The 18,192-nt window shown below is 36.7% G+C and overlaps 1 protein-coding gene across 2 annotated transcripts in view; it reads right to left on the reverse strand.

The window, feature by feature from the left end:
- Window positions 1–18,192, reverse strand: part of Aff2 (ALF transcription elongation factor 2) — a 494,279-nt gene that overhangs the window by 185,278 nt on the left and 290,809 nt on the right. The window lies entirely within an intron of this gene.

Raw genomic sequence — 18,192 nt, forward strand, 5'->3', positions numbered from 1 at the left:
CCATAATTTATTGAATGTCTTCTACGTGTAAGGTCTCAGTTTTAGGAAGCATAAGATCCTAAGTAAAAGAGGCATGCTGAGATGGTGACCAATAATGAGGTTAGCTACCCTGGATTGACACACATTTTCAAGTTACACTTGTTATTCTAGTTTAATTATTATCTGTATTCCCTTTCATATTAAACATTCTCCACTTTGAATGACAAGTTATATAATCATTCTTCCTAATGCAATAACATTTGAATATAGGATAAAGAGACACTACAAATAATGGCTCAAAAATTGGCTAGACACACGCTATAAAGCACCTTAAATTATAGGTTTTATATAGGGGCTCAACAGTGATTGGCCTAATGTAGTTCATTTATTCTTTAATTTATTCAAGAAATACTTTTGAAATCTATTTTGAATCAGGCTGGCAATTGGCAGAAATGCAATAGGAAGAAAAAAAAAGGCACATTTTTTCTTCCTCATTGCTCTATAAAGGAGAAAGTTCCATGTATATCCATATCCATATGCTTATCACATGTGTACCTGGCACAAATGGAGGCAAAAAGAAGGTGTCAGATCTCTTGGAATTAGAGCTATGATGCTTGTTAAAAGTGACAAATACTCTTAATTGCTGAATCATCTTTCCAGCTACTACTTTAGATTCTGATTTTTAAATGAACAACTAATGATAGTCCACAGAATGTATATTTTCTGGTCTAACATATTATTCTACAACTTAAAATTCTTATTGGTAATTCATAGTAACAAAAAACATAGCCACTAATTTCTCAGTGGTACAGCAATTGTAGTTTTCAAGATGATTCTTAAATTTTCAATTAATACCTTTCCCAAACACAAATATCCCAAGTTGTAATGAAGATTTAAATTGTCATTGTTGTATAGTGTCAGAGTTAATGCTACAGATTAATATCTGGCATTAAGCTCTCCTCCCAGTACCATTGCTTAACTTTTTTACACAAACATATCAATATTAATTTTGAAACTAAAGAGGCCTAAACACCAATATTTACCAACAGAAAGAGTACTCTCCTGAGTCAAAAACTTGGGTTAGAAACCTTGATGTGAGGCATATTCAAAGTTTCAGCATTTATAACTATAAAATAGAATTTAATGTAAAGTAAAAGTAATAGGGACTGATCCTCTTGAAACTCTGGTCCTCCTGTGTTTAGCAAGTAAATTGAGAGATGCTATGACCCCTCCTCTTCTGTGATTTCTCTTCTATTATGAAAAGTGCATCTGATAGCTGCCTCATGCCAGCTGCAAATATCATTGCTCCTCCTGGAGTTACAGATGTTCATTTCTTTCTGGAAGGAAATTATGTCAAGAAAAAGAGATGTGGACACGGAGGACTGCAGAAAGTCAGATAATGACAATCAGAGTCAGAGACAGTATCATTGAGGACTGAGAACTTTACAGGCAAACCTTTATGTAGCCACACACAGATTTTTTTTTTAAAGAACATCTTAGAATCTAGTATTTCTCATGAAGTCACTACTTCTGCAAATTTATCTAGCTTAGTCTGAAAGCTGGTTTCTCTACAAACAACTCAAATGGAGCTGCAAGTGCTTCTTAAGGAGTAAACACTTCCTAAGTGTCTGGAAAAGCATTGGGCATGGGAGCTTACAATGACAAGTGCTGTGAGACCTGATCTGTATCTCAGAGTTAAAGGTCTAGATGGGACAGGAAAAAAACAATTAGAAACCCACTGGGACATACATGTGAAGATAGCCTTGACACGGGTAATAGAATCTCATTCCTTCACAGTCTGCCTATTCATCAGGTCTCCCATTTACTTCTTTAGACAACAAATCCTGATTGAGCTCACACTGTGCTCAGGATGGTGTACAGGGATAGGGGAGGGACTTAAAGATGAAAGACAACATCATTCTTACATTGAAGACTCCATGCAAATAAAGAGCCAGAGAAATTGTCTGTTTACAGAAGAAATAGACAATAAGTTACTGGAGGACTCATTTAAGTACCAAGGAAAGAATACCTATTAGTACTCTTCTGGTATTCTACTGGTATTCACTGACAGAGCCATATCCAACAGAAGCTCCCAGCCTTGAGGTCTGCACTGTAGTCCTCGAGCCATACAGGAGTTGTTGGGCCACATTTTGGCCCTGGTTTGGCCCTTGAGGACAAACCTGAACCTGGCTCTAGTTTTGAGACCTGTCTCAGTAACTTCTGTATGGGGATGACTCAGCAAGTCCTGTTTGGCCCTGCCTCTGCCCTGCTGTTGCTAATGGAGAGGTCTGTCATTGGCCCTGTCTGTCACTCCATACCCTCCATCACTCTTTCCCACCTCCCTACCCCACCAGAAATACCCCTCCCGTTGTTCTATATAAGCCAGAGGCTGATGCCATAAAGTTGAGTTCCTGCTTCAACAAGACTCCTGGTTCAGTGTGTTTCTTTGGGGCCATTGACACTTGCCATTCCTCTCAGGCTCAGAGAGACCCTGGCAGGACTGGGACCTCTCTCCTCTCTCCTGGACCTGCTGGCAAAGAGCCAACAGGGAGTGTGAAGTGCTGCAGCCACATGAGGCCACTTAAATTTCTGAGCCCCCTGCAATGCAGCACCACTCTGGTGTCACAGTACACTTTGGAAGAAATACACACTAAAATCAAGGTTAGAATTTGTCCTCTCAAACACTGTCTCAGGCAAAGCCACCTACACCTTTCCTAGGAGTTCTGGAGAAGTAATGGTAGTACTGGGATTAGAACAGCCACATTGTTGCTTAGGTCAGGAGCCACCATCTTCTCTTTCTGAATCCACTCTTGAGTATTCAAATAGTCCACAAATCACAAGTTAGTCATTCAGAGCTGCAGCATGCTTTCAAATCTCCCATCTCCATCCCTTCCTTCTAGAGTAGAAAGTAACTATATAAGGATAACATACAGGGGAGGCTGTGCTCTTACTCCTGACCCTAGAAGACCCTCTTGTGCTAGGCATGGATAAGATCCCCTGAGAGCCAGGGACGGGAGGCATATATCATCAAGCAAGTGGCACGTAGAATGATAATGTTCACCATAGCCTATCCTCTGAATCTAACCATGTAGGCAGCTATTGCATGTAGCCACAGAGAGGCCACATATAGATCATCTGGCTCGTGATTCAGGCATATCTTATGAAATAATTAGGGTACTTTTAAATCATCAAATATCAAACTAACTGCAGCAACAAAAAATGAATTGCATAGGAGGTTTTAATCATTTTGGGATTAATCAGTTTGGATTAGGGTAATACAAGATATCAAAAATATCCTGATTGTGGCATTGGGAGACATAAGCAGTGACTAGAACTAATAGAAAACATGGAGATTAGTGTGAAACATTAAAAGAATAAAGTTTATCACATGTTTAACCCATAGGAGTTTGGTGTGTGCCTCTAAGTGCATTATTGCTAAGGGAATGTGTGGGGAGAAAGGTAGTTTGGGTTTTTGTTTGTTTCTTTGTTTTTTGTTTTTGTTTTTTTTTTTTTTTACCATAAATCATCCCAAGGTTGTAAAACAGTAGGTGGCAATCAAAGCCTACTATTCTGCGAATACTCTACCTTTGTAAAGATTTCTCAAAGTAAAATATAAAACTTGTAAATTTAATTGTAAATTAAATAACTGGCTCAATTAAATAATATCTACACTTGACACTGATAGCAACTTTCAAACGAATTCCATTTGTATTTTCATTAACAGATTAACCACATTTATCCTCATAATTGAATTATGCGTTACAGAAGCCCCTGATAAATAATAAAGTAATAAATAACAAAGTGAAAGTGCAGGTTATAATGTTCCTAAATATGAGCCTTGGTCTATTCAAATTCTTAATCTCCATCACTGGTCATTTGGAAACATGGGAGCAGCAGCCTATTGTTTCTTATTTGTATTTGCAGAGTCTTTGATTTCTCCATCCAGGGAGTCCCAGGTTCCAAAATGAATTTGGAAAACTACAAACTACACACACATTAGGATCTATTGCTGTCCCTGTTTCTTGCATCATCTTAATCTATCCCTAGTTTCATTTGCACTCAAGAGTTTATGATTAAATGGGAGCAGTTAATATTACATAAGCTGCAGACAGACGTTCTTGGGTAATATGACCTTAATCAAAACAACAACAAAGATGTCACAACAGTTAGATAGCACTGCCAAATCAGCTCATCTTACAGTTTTATTTTAAAACAGAAAAACTCCTGTGTATCCACAGAATTGATGCTTACTTTAAAGTATGGTTCTTGGAAAAAGGCCATGAATTTGAAAGAGATCATTGGAGAAGGAGGTATACAGGAAGAATTTGAGGGAAGGCAGAGAAGGATGTAATTATAATCTCAAAACCAAGAAATAATAAAAATGCTGCTCCTGGACAATTTTTCAGGATGATATGTGATCAAAATTCTCCATGTAAAATAGGCTAATAAATACCATACTATTCTCTCTATAAAAAGAAAAGGACAAAGAGCAGAGTATGAAGCTTAAAGGAATTCAACATATGCCAAGACAAATACAGAAAATGACTGCCTAAAATCATACAAGAGACTACAAGTAAAATGGAAAAGGTGGTAATAAGCTTTTGTTCATTTTCAAATTGCATGATTTTATTTATTTATTAGATATTTTCTTTATATACATTTCAAATGCTATCCCAAAAGTTCCCTATACCCTCCCTCTGCCCTGCTTCCCAACCCATCCACTCTCACTTCTTGGCCCTGGCATTCCTCTGTACTGGGGCAAATTATTTACTCTATTTTTTGGAATCTCTAAGGTGTCTTTGAAGTTCAATTGATTTTGATTCAAATTCCAGTGCTGAAACTTGTTTTATGACCGTGGGGGAAAAATCACCTGAATGTGTTTCCTTACTTACCTGAGAACAATTAAAATAAACTGCTTTAGGAAATTCTGTGATGTTGAAATGAAGTAAGGTATATCAGGGTACCTTAGCCCAGTAGTAGGTTCATTCGCATGTTCATATTCTAAGTCCCTTCTGTGGCTCATAAGGAGGAGGTGCTGTTATAGGCTTGACACTGTGACATCTTCTGAATGTTGCTAATTAATCATTAAATCCTCTTCAGGGACCTAGTTCATAAAGAGCTTCAGGTTGTTGATCCATCTGCTGGCTCTCACTGAAGGTGACAAAGGAGACTAGAGACATGGACTTAAGGGGATATGACAACAGAAAATAAGAGGAGTGGTTGGCAGGATGGGAAAGGGTGATCAATGTGTTTCATTATGAAGATGTCTCTTCACTGATTACATTAGGTATGGGCAACAGCAGAATGCATATGTAGAAAAGGCCATCATCAGCTAAGAGTACCTAATGGCATACAGAATTTAAAGTGAAGAGTACTTAATTCCATGGGTTCTGAATAGCCATTAGCTTGATGTTCATTTACATGTTTTAATAACTACTTTCTATAAAAGAGGGAGCTATAATCAGGAGGGTGTTCTGGTATGGTGTGTGTGTGTGTGTGTGTGTTTGTGTGTGTGTAATAGACTTTTTCCAAACAGAATAATAAACTAGGAATATTACTATAACAAATCAAGAATCAAGGAACAAGGAATGTCTTTATGCAAACTTTATATGCCCCAGTACAGGGGAATGCCAGGGCCAAGAAGTGGGAGTGGGTGGGTAGGGGAGCAGGGTGGGGGTTGGGAATAGGAGACTTTCAGGATAGCATTTGAAATGTATATAAAGAAAATATCTAATAATTATGACTTATCACTTGAAGTGACCTATGGGTTCATTCTGGTTGTGGCTGCTACCATTGCCAATACTCAAAATGTGTTGTTTCCTCCTCTGGCCAAATTCTCAAGTCCAAAATCACACACCAATATTTTCTGTAATTTTACCTCCATCTAGGCTCAAAATTTGAGCCAAATTCTCATAGACTGTAGGCTTCCTAGATTCTGACCCATCGTGCTTGCTTTTCCTTTGTTGTGCTCTCCTCTACTTTGCTGTTCTGCTATACAAGGAAGGCTATATGGAGGGGGAGAGTGGATGGAGGGAAGGTGAGAGGGAAGTGATGATCATTCTGATATTCTATATGTTAATAATCAATATTTTATTTTTAATATTTCTTTTATGCTTTAAAATTTTGATATAATTACATAATCTCCCATCACCTTTTTGACTTGCTCTTTTTAAAATTTGTTGGTTTTTTTGTTTGTTTGTTTGTCAAGACAGGGTTTCTCTGTGTAGCCCTGGCTGTCCTGGCACTCACTTTGTAGACCAGGCTGGCCTTGAACTCAGAAATCCGCCTGCCTCTGCCTCCCGAGTGCTGGGATTAAAGGCATGCGCCACCACGCCCGGCCTCTTTTTAAAATTTATGACCTTGTTTTTCATTAATTATTATTACATGCATATATGCTTATGTATATGCATGTATATTCCTAAATTTGACCTTCTCAGTCTATATGGTGTTATTTGGTTTAGGTTTTGGTTTTTAATTAAAAAATATTTTATTTATTATTTTATTTATTTACATCTCAAATGTTGCCCCCTTCCAGGTCTCCCTTCCATGAACCCCCCCCCATCCAATCCCACCTCCCCTTTGCTTCTACGAGGGTGCTCCTCCCCCCACCTACCCATTCCTGCCTCATCACCCTAGCGTCCCCCTATGCTGGTGCATAGAGCCTCCACAGGACCAAGCCCCTTCCCTCTCACTGCTGCCAGATGAGGCAGTCCTCGTCTACATATGTAGCAAGAGCGATGGACTGGCCCATGTATACTCTTTGGTTTGGTGACTTACTCTGTGGGAGCTCCAAGGGGTCTGGTTTGTTGATACTATTGTTCTTCCTATGGGGGCACAATCCCTTCAGCTCCTTCAACTCTTCCCCTAACTCTTCCATAGGGGACCCTGGGCTCAGTTCAATGGTTGGATGTAAGTATCTGCATTTGTTTTAGTCAGGTGCTGGCAGAGCCTCTCAGAGGACAGCCATACCAGACTCCTGTCTGCAAACACATCTTGGCATCAGCAGTAGTGTCAGGGTTTGTTATCTAAACATGGGATGGATCCCAAGGTGGGGCAGTCTCTGGATGCCCTTTCTTTCAGGCTTTGCTCCATTTTTGTCACTGAATTTCATTTCCTTTAGACAGGAACAATTATGGGTTAAAAACTTTGAGATGGGTGAGTGACCCTGTCTCTCAATTGAGGCTGTGTATATCTACTGGAGGTAGTCTCTTCAGGTTCTATTTCCCCAATGTTGGATGTTTTAGCTGTCATCCCTATTGGGTCCTCCCTGGTGTCTGAGACTTTCTAGTGGTTCCTCCCTACTGCCTTCCCCGTTCCTCACCCCCCCATTGCTACATATTTCTATTCATTCTCCTGACCCTCTAGACTTCTCCCTTGTCTTCTCCCATACCTGATCCTGCTCACTCTTCCTCCCCCTCCCTTCTCCCACCCAGGTCCCTCCCTCTGCCTCCTGTGATTATTATGTTCCCCCACCTAAGTGGGACTGAAGCATGCACACTTTGGCCTTCCTTCCTGTTAAGCTTGTTAATTCTGTGAGTTGTTTCGTGGGTATTCTGAGCATTTGGGCTAATATCCACTTATCAGTGAGTACATACCATATATATATATATATATATATATATATATATATATATATATATACACACACATATACATATATATATACATATATATATATACATATATACATATATATATATATATATATGCATATGTTGTATTTGTTTTGGATAAGTCACTAATGTGCTCATTCCTGGGAAAGACTATTTCAACAATAATTATATACACTTAATATATGATCATCAACATGAAGCATAAAATAATTATATTTTATAATATGTCTTGGTTTTCAAAACATTTATTGTTCTAAGATACAAAAAATTCTGATTTGTTCAAAGATAAATGTGAAGCTGGCACTAAGGTCTTTTGGGAAATTTCCAAAGACACTGCCACAGATCCTTGATGAGGTCTTAAATTAACTACTTTAATCACAATTACAAAATGAATTTAAAATTTTATATCTTTAGTTTCATTCTTTCAAAGTCCTTTAGGAAAGAAATGTCTTTCTTGGACTTTGGTGGCCATTCACCCTAAAAAACGCTATGCTCTTTTGCTAAATACATAATTATTTAAATGCCTATTTTAGAATAAAGATGCCCAATTTCTCAGTATAATCTCCCTGAAAAAAACATGTAAGTAGGACTGATTTTAGAAATGGTACACATGCACTCAATAAAAAATGTGACAACAGAATTTATTTGATAGAACATGGCTTCACTTTCAAAGTAACCTCCAATGAACTTGGTGCCTTATTGACTCTCAAAAGCCTGCACTTAGGATTGTCTTAATTGCCAGTGGATGACATCGCAATTCCACAGGAACAGTTACAATTGCTCTTCTCTGACAGTGATGATCCTAAAGAACAAGCCATGTGCATGGGAAACTGAAACCTCGCCAGCTCCCCTATTATTTATAACTCTAATTAAAACACTTTTATCTATTAATGCCAAGTGACACTGCTAAATATATTCAAGGAAGTTCACATTTGTTCTATGCTTCTGAAATCTCTTAGATCTGCGTCTACTTACATGTGCTTTAACTGCTCACTAAAATGAGCCCATATCTAAGAATAACTTACTTCCATTAAATTTATAAATCTCATTAATTAATTCTACATCTCCAATGGTGTAAAAACCAAACTCAAATGCAAGATCTAATTAAAGAGAAGTATAAAAAATTGTTAAGGAACAACACTGAGATTGAAACACAGAAGTAACTGTTTAGCCTCAAATTAATGAGGTGCTATGCTAAGCAAGCATGTCCATTAATCCCTAATGAGGATTTTAAACACATTAAAACTTCCTAATACAAAATGTTTGCGGTCCTTTTATCCAATAACAAATAAGCCAATAATTTTCTGGCTCTAAATGACACTATTAACTGTCACGGCATGTTTTATTTGACAAATCCTCCATTCAAATACTGTAAAACCAATTAATTTGCCTGCTGTGAAATATATTTCTCGATAGCTTCTATGTGAGTTATTATTTTTTCTTTGTAAAGCAATGTAAATTGAAGGCCTACGTAGGTGTTTGGTTTTGTTAAAAAAAAAAGCCACATTAGCTATAGGTTGTCAAATCTGTTGCATTTCAAGTGAATTAAAAGCCAACCTTCATTTTCAGGTCATCAATCATAGATTGGTCTCCAGATAAGTAAACTGCCTGAGAGTAATACTTTGGTCAACATGAAGATGGTCTCATGTTTGATAAAGAAGAGTAGGCAAAACTACTACTTTGTTCAATTATAAATTATGATTTGCAACCTGGTCCTGATCCTTCTTACTTTGTTAAGTCAACTGGAATGTTCTTGGAATTTTCCTTCTTACATACAACCTCTCTCTAAACATTATATATTGTCTAACTTTATACAATTATATACACAGTTACATAATATCTACAATATATTACTTATTATATGTTATATGTAACATATAATATGCAATATATCATATACAATGTACAATGTATATGGTCTAATGTATAATATATAATACATAATAAAGATATCACATGTCATATATCATATATGTCTTTTGCTGGTTTTTCATTGTAGTAGATTCTAGTATTTTTAAAATTACTCATCTAATTTCTTAAATTCAGGAGCTTACTGTACCTATTGCAAGTATTTATAGTTTCTGTAGTTTTGAATTGTAGCCATGCCTAGTTTTATTACAGTATCATTTTATAAGAAATGTAAGAAATTATTTTATTTTTATTTATTGCATTGGCCCAACATGTGATTTGTTTTGGAGAAATTGCCATGGACTGCTTAGAAAAATATATACTTTTGTAATTTTTGGATGGATTTTTATAGACTATATAATATCTTAAATAGTTAAGTTTTAACTCTAAAGCTTCTTTATGGATTTTTAAAAAACTGGATGACCTATCTATTGATGAGAGTTGGGTATTAAAATCACTCACTATTAGTTTGAATACTATTATTCTTAATTAAACTTGGTGCCCCTGCTACTCAGTGATTGAATACATATATATTTATTCTATTTCATTGATAGATTTTTGCTTTTATAACATAACTATTTATTTATCTTTTTATTTATCTCATTTGGCTAATTTGGTTTAATGTCTATGTTGTCAGATAATAGCTTATCTATTACTGCTTTTTAAAGTTGCTTATAATATTGACATCCATTCTTTTAATTCAAGAAATTCTGTGAATTTGACAGTGAAATGTGTTTACTGTAGGTATCAAATAATTAGATCTTATTTATAATATCCTGTACGTCACTTAGGGTCTTTTATCTGGAGAAGTAAGACTATTTGTATTTAGTATTACTATTGACAAGCACTTGTTGATTCCTGTAATTTTGTTGACTTAGTTATCATTTATTTCTTCCCTACCTTCTTTATATTAATGATTTGATGCTTTGCTGAGTTGGGTATGAGTGAGATGTTTTTCCAGTTTTATTTTATATTCTATCTCCTCATCCTCTTCTTCCTGCTCCTCCTCTTTCTCCTGTTCCTCTTTCTCATCCTCCCTTTCTTCTTCTCTTCTTCTGAAATAGTCATCTCTCATACAATACATCCTGACCACAGTTTCTTCACTCTCTACTCCTCCTTGCTCCTCCCTATCTCCCTCTCCCCCAGATCTAGTCCCTTTCTATCCTCTTTATAAAAGAGTGGGTCCTCCAAAAGAGGACAGCCAAAATAGTACTAAACAAGATACAATGTGACATCTATTCTGCTCATGAAACTTTTCCTTTCCTATGCTCTTATGAAGGACATGAATGACAGGAACCTAGCATGGCTGCCCTCCGAGAGGCCCAACAAGCAGCTTAAAGAGTTTGATGCAGATACTTGCACCCAACAAATGAGCAGAAGCTGGGGCCCCTGTAGTTGAATTGGGAAAAAGCTGGAAGAAGCTGAGGAGGAGGGCATCCCCATGGGAAAACCAGATCTCTCAGACACTGAGCACCAACCAAGCAGCATACAGCAGCTGATATGAGGCCTCCAACACATATACAGCAGAGGTTTGCCTGGTCAGGCCTCAGTGAGAGAAGAAGCACTTAACTCTCAGGGTCTGGTGTTGGGGGTGGGACATCCTCTTGGAGGCAGGCAGGAGGAGGAATGGGATGAAGAACAGCCAGAGAGTGGACAGGGAGGGGGATAATGACTGAACTGGAAAAAAAAAGCTTAAAAAATTAATCCAGAATTGTCCCTGTCTAAAGGAAATGCAGGGACAAATATGGAGCAGAGGTTGAAGGAAAGACCATCCAGTGAATGCCCCACTATGAGATCCATTCCATCTGCAGACACTAACCCTTGACATTCTTGCTGATGTCATGATGTGCTTGCAGACAGGAGCCTGGTATGGCTGTCCTCTGAGAGTCTGAGCCTGGGGACCCCAATGGAAATCTTGGGGGAAAGGGCTGAGGGAGTGAAGGCAATGAAACTCCATAGGAAAAACAACAATATCAATGAACCAGACACCTCAGATCTCCTAGGGACTAAACCACCAATCAAAGAACATACATGGGCCAGTCCATGGCTCCTACTACATATGTAGCAGAGGACTGCCTCATCTGGCATCAGTGGGAGTGGACGATCTTGATCCTGTGGAGGCTTGATGGCCCTGAGAAGGGGAATGTTAGAAGGTTAAGGTGGGAGACGATGGATTGGTGGGGGAACACCTACTTAGAGGCAATGGGAAAGGGGATGGGGTGGGGGTTTAATGGAGGGGAGATCAGGAATGGGGGTAATATTTTAAATGTAAACAATCTCTTTTCTCCCTCTTTTGTTTGTAAGAGTCCCAGACATATCTTTAGCAATATTGGCTTGTTTTTAAGTGATTCATTTTAGTTTTTGCTTCTCTTGAAATACTTTTATTTCTCTGAGTTTTAAAGATAACCTGTTTTTTTTTTTGCCACAGTATAATTGGTTAGTAGTTATTTATATTTAGCACTTGAAATATATCATTCCACGGTTTCTTGTCAAACTGCCCTCTAAATTAGTATCTCTATATACATAGATTAGCATAGCTCTCAGACATCATCAGAGAAGTTACTTTTTTTTTTCGGTTTTTCGAGACAGGGTTTCTCTGATAGCCCTGACTGTCCTGGAACTCACTTTGTAGACCAGGCTGGCCTCGAACTCAGAAATCCACCTGCCTCTGCCTCCCGAGTGCTGGGATCAAAGGCGTGCGCCACCACGCCCGGCTGAGAAGTTACTTTTTTCTTTCAGTGGAAGGTAGCTCATGTAGAGATTCACAATTGATCAAAGTGCAGAGAATACGTGTTTGTGGGAGTGCTCAGTCACACATGGGAAGTCTATATCACCCTACTCCTTCAATAACTCAGAGAACATAATGAAAGAAGGAACAGAACACTGGGTAAGAGCTAGAGGAAGGGATGAACCAGGGTAAAATAATATCTTCTGGACATGTTAAGATCACTGTATTCATAAATTTACAGATGCTATTGTTGCCTACACAGTTCAATTTTTAATAATGGGAAGATAATAACAATTTAGATGTTCTTTAAAGAAATTATATGTGAATCCCACAGCCAATGTGCCCCAGTCACATGAGAGATGTTCACTGAGTTACAGATACATTGTTGCCAAAGGCAATAAACACATAGTATATCAATTGCTACATCAATAAACTTGAAGCCAAACCACGTAAAAATGACTCTGTTTGAAATGATTATCCTGAAGAAAATGCATGATGATTTCCAAATCTTCCACTGTTATCAAAGATTGATCATATGTTAAGATGACTAGGAATCATATGTCTTTTCATTATTTTTACCTGTCATAACAGATTTTTACCTTATGTGAATCAACTCAAAACCTCAAAGTTTCAGTACCATAGCATGAATTCTTTTCACTAGACAAATGTTGAAATTATAATTCAAAGTTCAATTTAGTTTTACATATGTTGCTTCAGTAGTTTTGGCAGCCTAGAGCAGAAGATAGAACCCTGGTTTCTAGTGAAATTGCTTTCATTGTATCTCAAATGTGGGCAGTGAAAATTCCTCATTGTTATGGCAATCAATTGATATTGCATTCAATTAATTTCCTTCTAGTAACTATTACTTTGTTTTTGGAAGATTTTCTTTAGCTTACTTGTTTACTTGCTGTTGGACCCCATTAAATACTGACATGAGGTGACATAAACATATTGGAAGACAGAAACTCCCTTCATGGTTTCCATTTATTCTCATTGTTGTCAAAACCAAAAAGGAAATGTGGTAAAGACATGTACCTGGAATCTGTAATAATTCAAGCTTAATAAACCTACCACCTAAAGATGTTATAAAGTATTATTTTAAGTTCTTTAGAATACCTTTTAAAGTTCTTCCTCATCCAAAGGATTATCATAAAGATATAGATGGCATAACTAGTAATGCTTAGATTTCATTTAGTCAGAAGTCTGTGCTTGATGACATTGTTAAAAAATAATGATGACCATACTAATTAGGAATTATGTATCCTGATATACAAATATCAAATGTGTTACACTAACTTTTAAATGATTTGCCTTTTTTAGATCTGTGCACTAAAAGTATGATCTCTTCAGTAGATGGCAGTTTTAGAGCATCATCTACTATATATTATCTAATGATTCAGTCTCCAATGGACACAATTAAGAATCTCAGTTTCTCCTCTCTATAATCACGGCCAAATCCTAAAGGAAACCTTTTAAATCTTTAATATGAAGACATTAGCCCTTAAATACAGCACCCCTATGGCATATGGAACAGAATAAGGTTATTTATATAAGTGTATTATTAAATATGTCTATTTCTGCTACTATCAACCACCATTTTTTTGGCATTTTAAAAAGTCATTACTAGATCAATACATGCTTCTTTGTCTTTTCTTTGCTGCTATTTTTACTGTTTTATTACAACAATTTCTGAAAAGACAAAGACCATCCGATAAGTTTCATCTTAAGATGAAAAAAAATCAGGACTTCAAATGGTTACATGATTTTCCTGTTTTATGGCTAGTCGTTGATGAAAACTAGCCTTTGAGGTTTAAGCTACCCATAATTGTCTCAATGCCATGCTGTTGAGTCTAAATATGAGTTTTTCCATGAAATTTCCCTTAGAGTCAATGGCATTCACAATCTATGTTCAAGAACAAGTAAATATTTCAACCTAAGATGAGATGTTTCACTGCTATTGGGTAAATAATATCTAACTCTTTGTGATATTTCCACAAATTATCAAAACACAAGATAAAATATTGATGTTCCAAAATGAGACTTACAAACTGGCACATGGGAGAATTGCTAAGTAGAGGGCTACTGCTTTTAAAATAATGATTCAGAATACACCTTGGAGACTATCACAAACAAACCTAAGTTCTTAGGATAGTACTGTTTTCCTTATGTTGGTACCGCAGTCATTTATTCTTTCTTCAGCTTTTGTTTCCCAACTATAGGAAATTTCTATAGAAGCATTGATAATATACATGTCTTTCTCCCCAAACCCATACTCAGAAGAATTATAAATCTGTGGTAAAATGGGTTTTTTGTTACTGAGAAAGTGACAGAGAGGTACTTACTCACATCACTTAGCACACAATAAACTATTTATGGCTTCTTAAAGAAATGAGAAGCAACCCAATGGAATTGACAAGGGCAAATGTTCCATAGTAAAATGCTAGTTACTTATTATAAGGCATATAACTCCCCCTAAAGAATGGCCTTTTCACTTGACATAAACCATTAATGCTCTGACTGACAACTGCTAAATCTGATGGAACAGAGTAAGGAGAAGGACTAGGTCATTGATGAAATAATTCTAACAATTAATGTATCATCTTTTTCATGCAAACTGAACATTACTGGTTCATTTGCATAGACTACTCTTGAATTGCTTTTCTAGTTAAATGAATGTATTTAGCTCATACACTCTTGTTACAAAATGTCCCTAGGAGTTATACATTCTAACATTTTACTCTGGGAATCATTTTAAAGAGGACATCAACAGAGAAAGAGGTGAAATATTTGTCCAAAGACACAAAATGATGTGAGTTGAAGACCTAAATACTATTTTTCACACATCCACTTGAAAAATTCCCAAATTTTACCCTTACACACACACACACACACACACACACACACACACACACACACACACACACACATTGTTTTTATGATTCTTGTGGTAGGATATTCACTACTTCATGGTCCTATTAGTTCAAGTTCCATTTACTTCAATTTAATTAATTACATCAAGAAGCTTCACCTGGGTACTTTCTCTAGCTCCTCCATTGGGAGCCCTGTGATCCATCTAATAGCTGACTGTGAGCATCCACTTCTGTGTTTGTTAGGCCCCGGCATAGTCTCACAAGAGACAGCTATACAACATTATGAACTAACCAGTACCCTGGAGCTCTTGACTCTAGCTGCATATGTATCAAAAGATGGCCTTGTCGGCCATCACTGGAAAGAGAGGCCCATTGGACATGCAAACTTTATATGCCTCAGTACAGGGGAACACCAAGGCCAAAAAAATGGGAATGGGTGGGTAGGGAAGTCGGGGGGAGGGTGTGGGGGACTTTTGGGATAGCATTGGAAATGTAATTGAGGAAAATATGTAATAAAAAATATTAAAAAGTAAAAAAAAAGAAGCTTCACCTGAACTGCTTTTGAGTAGAAGATTTGTACCCCATGTCTCCAAAAATTTAAGCATTTGTGGTGACTTATTTATTGTAACATTATGATGAAAAGGAGTCTTTGATAGAAATATGGAAGCATAAAGAGGCACTACATGAAAGATGGGCTAGAAAGTTGGATCTGGAATTACAGGCCATTGTGAACTGCCTGAGTTGAGTGATAGGAACCAAATGAGGTCCTCTTTAGGGACAGTAAGCACTTGGAACACCTTCTTCTCTTCTCTGTGGGCATCTATAATATAGTACACATACCCAAACACCTTCAATCATATATTTAAAAATGAAAGGGAAACTTTAAAAAATAAGTTACAGAAAAGAAAAAAGGTCTTTTGTGGTGCTTGCTGTCTTGATACTCAATAGTATATGTTTTATCTTTATTCAACATTTTCCCCAAAACTGGCAATTTGAATCTATGTTTGACAGAACTAGGGGATAGCCATAGAGTTTTTGGCTGTATATTACAATGAGGCAAACTGAAGAACTGGGAGATTATAGTCTCTGTCTTGTCTTCCATAGTATTAGGTGGCATCTAAACAACTAACATAAACAAGGCAATAAGAGGAGGTCATATAATGTTAGTGAATTAGATATATGAAGAAATTACATGAATAAATACATTTTGTAAATGGTGAAATAGGTGCAGCCACAATAGTACTTGTTAATTTCTGAGATTTGCATTTGAACAGCGATGAATTTCTCATTCCTCTAGAGGATATTTGGTGTCTACTTTCAAATGATGTCTATGAATTGCTTTTCTTATCTTTCTTTTTCTTGGCTACTCAAGTCACAAATGTTGCCCTAGCACAGTCTGTAAACAGGATAGCCATTACATTATTTACTTTTTTGTTGATATGATTAAATACTGACAAGAAGCAATTTAAGAAAAAAGGATGTGCTTTGGATTACAATTTGAATGGATACAAATCATAATGCCAGTGAAGACACAGAGGCAGGAGCTAGGAAGATGCAATCACACTGAACCCACAATTAGGAAGCATAACAAGAACAAGGCAAGGGCCTGGCTACAAAACTGCAAGGCCCACCTCAGTGACTCAGTTTCTCCTACAAAAATCTACCTTTTTAAAGCTCCACAACCTTCCAAAAGAGTACTACCATCTATTAACAAAGTGTTCACATACATGAGCCTATAAGAGACATTTCACATTCAAAGCAAAATGGTCCCTCCCTTTGTAACTCCCTACTTAGTGTCATATATTCTGAGAGCCAAATCATGACGTAATTCCGGCCTCTAGATATTGTCCATAGGGGTTAATGAGTATTTAGTTGTAGCTTTCTTAAAGTAACATAAAATTCTATATGGAAACCTTCCCATTATTGGAATTTATATTTGAAGAAAGAAATTGTAGACTGAGTTAGAGCTAAGGAGAAATGAAACATATTTAGGTAAAAGAAGATCCCTATTCCTTTTCTATTAAAACAGCAACATAAACTATTTCTTGCACATAGATGATGGGCCAAGTCTGTTCTTTGTATCCTTCTTAGCTTTGAGTAGACCTTTCCCAGCCTTGAAAAGGCTGAGCAGTTTTCCCAGCCTTGAGCAAGCTAAGCAGACCTTGAACATTCACCATGACAGGTCTTATCAACCTGGACAGAGTCATCTGTCTTGGCTGCAGTTGCAGATTCCCATGGGAACTTTGATGTTTTGGCTGCCTGTGCTGACCTTGCTGCTACAACATACTTCATCTGAAGAAGGGAATGGGTTTTGTGTTTTTTTCCCTTTATATACACACAGCTTTTTATTAAACTTTGAGTCTTTTTCAGAACTTTTGTCTTAGCTTCATCCTTCTCTTGCCCCCTTACCTTATTTCCAGCCTCCCTTTCAGGTAAACCCAGTTTGCCTGTGGCTGCTGGATGGCTATGTTTCTTCATCTTATTTACTATGACAATCTGATAATATGACCATTATTATCCCCATTATACAGATGAACGTGAGGTTCGTGGAGATTATATAACATTTCCAAGCTCATTTAAATCCAATGTGATAAATCTCATATAAAATGATATCTCCATTACTTTAGGCCTTTACAAATCTGGTAGCCAATGATAAAAATAAAAGTTGTGCTTTATTATTATTTTCATTCTATAGATTCATTTGTCTTAGGAATAAATGATAACATAATGAACATGACAATAGAAAACCAATCACTGAGCCTACTTTGTCTCTTGTACTGATGACCATGAAACGACTTATATGTAACTTTTCAGGATAAAAAGATACCATGATCATTTTCTTTCTTTTGTAACAACTATGGCCAAATACAATCTCTTCAAATCAATCTATACATAAACTATTATATTGAGCTCAATGAACTATTTCATAAAATATCAACAAAAATCCAATTAAAACAGTCAAGGAATGATTTAATTCCATTTTCCTTTCATGTAAGAAATGAAATCAAATTAGGAGGAAAGTGTTCAGGCTGTTGTCTAATGGCAAGTAATGCAAGAAAGAGTCAATGTTTAAAATTTTGTTTATCTTTATTTT

Source organism: Mus caroli, unplaced genomic scaffold (genome assembly GCF_978045245.1).
Source record: "Mus caroli unplaced genomic scaffold, Mus_caroli_1 scaffold_5, whole genome shotgun sequence".
NCBI lineage: Eukaryota > Metazoa > Chordata > Mammalia > Rodentia > Muridae > Mus > Mus caroli.